We start from the raw sequence: 4,493 nt of genomic DNA, 5'->3' as shown, positions 1-4,493 counted from the left end.
CATTTAATACAAATATTGATATGTTGGGTTTAGGTCTACCATTTTATTATTTGTTTTTCTATTTGTCCCATCTCTTTTTTGATCTTCTATTCCTCCTTTCTTACTGTCTTTTAGGTTAATCAATTATTTTTTAGTATTCCATTTTAATTCCCCTATTGGCTTTTAAAAACCACATTTTTAGTGGTTTCACATAAAATGTGGGAAACTTGCAACATTATGGTTCCATTAACCACCTCCAGTTCTTTGTACCACTATTGTCATATATTACATGTATATATATTTTAAACCCCACTGACTTGAGGATTTTTTGTTAAAGAAATTAACATTTCCTGACTAATAGAGTGGCCAAGCTACTCAATCATAGGCCTGGATTTCTGGCAAAATCATTTCACAGATGACAAGAACAACAGTTATATTTAGTTTTCGCCTTTCTAATGACCTATTTAAGCATCCACCTGATCCTATTGGAATTCCAACATCTCCTTTTGAGGCTTACCCCCATTCTCCCCTTACCCCAGCTTAAACTGCCCGAGGACTTAAGGGTTTACTTGATCCAAAGGGATATTCTACTTCTAATACCAGGGAGAGAGAGAGAGAGTGGAGGAGAAAGAGGTGACTGTAGAGGAGGAATAAGAGGAGGACAAGGAGAAGAGGAAAGGAGAGGAGAGAATGCAGAGTCCGACTGGTCCACTGGCACAATGGCTTCTGGGCCAACACCTGCTGTCCCTGTTGGACACTGACCCAGTGCACACTTGCAAGGCACACGTGCCTATTTCCAGCTAAGAGTCTTGCTAGCCCAGATCTGTCCAAGCAAGAGTGGGGTTCCATGGCGGGAATGTAAATTGATACAGCCACTATGGAGAACAGTATGGAGGTTCCTTAAGAAACTAAAAATAGAATTACCATATGACCCAGCAATCCCACTACTGGGCATATACCCAGAGAAAACCATAGTTCAAAAAGACACATGCACCCGAATGTTCATTGCAGCACTATTTACAATAGCCAGGACATGGAAGCAACCTAAATGCCCATTGACAGACGAATGGATAAAGAAGATGTGGTACATATATACAATGGAATATTACTCAGCCATAAAAAGGAACGAAATTGGGTCATTTGTAGAGACGTGGATGGATCTAGAGACTGTCATACAGAGTGAAGTAAGTCAGAAAGAGAAAAACAAATATTGTATATTAACACATATATGTGGAACCTAGAAAAATGGTACAGATGAACCGGTTTACAGGGCAGAAATAGAGACACAGATGTAGAGGACAAACGTATGGACACCAAGGGGGGAAAGTGGCAGGGGTGGTGGTGGGATGAATTGGGCGATTGGGATTGACATATATACACTAATATGTATAAAATGGATAAGTAATAAGAACCTGCTGAATAAAAAATAAATTAAATAAAATAAAAAAGAGTGGGGTTCCACACCTGAACTTCAAGGTCATACTGTCCTAGTTCACACTCACGAGCTCTACCACTGTTCCCTCAAAGCACAAGGACACACCGGGGAGGTTGGATCACAGTCACCATCAATTCAGGGACAGCCTGAGCCTGCTCACAAATGCTGAGGGCCCGGGGCAGGACTAGGCACTGTGTCTCCTCCCCTCATTGTGAGCTCCCACTCTGACACCCTTGGTGTCCTTCCTTTCACAGGCCTTGGTCGGGATCCCCTGTTAGACCCTCCTCCTCAATTTCCCTGTCCTTGAACTCCAGAGAGGGTTGTAATGTCAGTCCTTCTTTTTCTGCAAGGCTTCCAGGCTTCTAAGGCAAGTTGGTGCATTTCCCAACTCCTGGCCCTGCCCCAGCTGCATCCCCCACAGACCTGTGCTTGGAGGGGAAGGCAGCCCGGGGGTGGGGGTCAGACGAATGTCCTGTCCCTTCTTCCCCCAGGATGTGAGTATCTCCACTGTCCTTCCCCTTGCATATCGATAGGAACTATGCCCGTGGCTCTTCCCTGATCAGAAGAACCCATCTTGAGGTGATTTTTTATATCTGCCTAGACATTGAAGATGCTGGCACAGCTTCTAAATCCAAGCTCACCTGGTACCTCAATACACAAACATCTACTTCTCCCTTCCTTGGTGGTGAGCACATTGGAGCTGGATTGATATTTGAATCCCCAGTGGCTAGAACAATGCTTGGTGCAGAGGAATGCTCCACAAACGTGAAAAGAAAGAAAGGAAGGAAGGAAAGGAAGGAAGGAAGGAAGGAAGGAAGGAAGGAAGGAAGGAAGGAAGGAAGAAAGAAAGAAAGAAAGAAAGAAAGAAAGAAAGAAAGAAAGAAAGAAAGAAAGGAAGGAAGGAAGGAAGAAAGGAAAGGAAAGGGGGGCTTCTCTGGTGGCGCAGTGGTTGAGAATCTGCCTGCCAATGCAGGGTACATGGGTTCGAGCCCTGGTCTGGGAAGATCCCACATGCCGCGGAGCAACTGGGCCCGTGAGCCACAACTACTGAGCCTGCGCGTCTGGAGCCTGTGCCCCGCAACAAGAGAGGCCGCGATAATGAGAGGCCCGCGCACCGCGATGAAGAGTGGCCCCCACTTGCCGCAACTAGAGAAAACCCTCGCACGAAACAAAGACCCAACACAGCCAAAAATAAATTAAATAAATAAAGTAGCTATTAATTTAAAAAAAAAAAAAGGAAGGAAGGAAGGAAGGGAGAAAGAGAAAGAGAGAAAGAAAGAAAGAGAGAAAGAAAGAGGGGGGGGAGGAAAGAGGGGGGAAGGGAGGGAGGGAGGACGGAAGAAAGGGAGGAAGGAAGGAAGGAAAGAAGGAATGCTGAGTTAAATCCAGGCTGGGCTGATGGGAGAAACAGTCTGTAGGGAACAGAGGAAATGCCTGCACATCTCTTGCTTCCCTGAGTGCTCCTCACAAAGGGGTAATCTTATTGAGTCTGATTCCAGGGCATTGACTGAGTCGTGTGTGCTAGTGCACAGGGTGACGTGTGTCCACACACTGTGCACACCCCTGTGGCCTCCTCTTCTGCCCTTCCTTCCAACAGGCTAGGTGGAGGGGGTGGGGGCCAGCATCTCCCCAGGGCGGCCAGCATCCCCCGCAGGCTATCCCTAGTGGAAAGACAAAACCCTGGTACAGGAAGCTCTGCCCGCCAGGTCTCCTCTCTCAGAAGATGTTGCTGAAACATCCTTAGGACCCTAGTGCCTCTCATGGCCAAATCAGATCTGGATATGTCATCCTCTCCTCCAACCATTGTGAGCTGTAGTTATTGTGGTTAATCTGATGAAATAACTGTGACTTTCCTTCAAGTGATCTGAGCCTTTGAGCCCTGAGAACTGGAGCTGAGCTTTGAGAAGCAGGAAGAGAAGGGAAACGGCATTCATCCATCCCGGAGCGGCCCTGACCGCAGTGCCTGCCGCAGGGCTAGTGCTGAGTGAGAGGTGCTGCTTTCCTAATCATCTGACACGCACAGATTGAGAGGAAGAGTATCAGCCTATAAAATGGACCCAAACCTGAGGCTCAAAAAAGTTAAGTAATTTACCCAAGATCACACAGCCAGAAAGCGTTCTTCCTCAGTGTTACGAAGGCTTGGCGTATCCTACCCCAATTTTCTTTATTTGGCCTGGGATCTACTTGAGACTGTATGTGAAAAATCTGATTTTCTAAGATGAGAGACAGTGCCCTCCAGTACACTATATCCAGGTGGTTCAGACAGTGAGCTAATTCAGCCAGCCCCGTATTCCCTCACTAAAACCCACACTAAGACAATAATAAAAAGATGAAGAGCCCAGTTAAAAACTGGGCAAAGCATCTGAAAAGACATTTCTCCAATGAAGATATGCAAATGGCCATTAAGAACATGAAAAGATGCTCAACATCATTAGCCATCAGGGAAATGCAAATCAAAGCACAACAAGATACCACTTCACAGCCACTAGGGGGGCTGTCATTAAAAGTCAGATAGCAGGGAATTCCCTGGTGGCCTAGTGGTTAGGATTCTGCACTTTCACTGCTATGGCCTGGATTCAGTCCCTGGTTGAGGAACTGAGATCCTGCCAGCAGCACGGCACAGCCAAAAAAAAAAAAAAATTAAAAAACAAAAACAAACCCAAAAAGTCAGATAGTAACAAATGTTGGTGAGGATGTGGAGAAATTGGAACCCTGAGACTCTGCTGGTGAGAACATAACAATGGTGAAGCCACTTTGGAAAACCATCTGGAAGTTCCTCAGATGATTAAACATAGATTTATCACATGATCCAACAATTTCACTCCTAGGTATGTACCCAAGAGAAATGAAAACATAGGTCCATACAAAAACTTGGGCATGAATGTTCATAGCAACATTATTCATAATAGCCAAAAAAGTGGAAACACACAAAATGCCCACTAACCAACGAATGAATAGATAAGATGTGATATATCCATACAATAGAATATTATTCAGCCATGAAAAGGAATGAAGTATGGATACAAGCTACACATAGATGAACTTGAAATCCTTATGCTATGTGAAGGATGCCAGTCAC

The sequence above is a fragment of the Balaenoptera borealis genome (assembly GCF_965194805.1).
Source record: "Balaenoptera borealis genome assembly, chromosome: 3".
Lineage (NCBI taxonomy): Eukaryota > Metazoa > Chordata > Mammalia > Artiodactyla > Balaenopteridae > Balaenoptera > Balaenoptera borealis.
The sequence above is the reverse complement of the archived record's forward strand: the minus strand, read 5'-3'. Positions refer to the sequence as shown.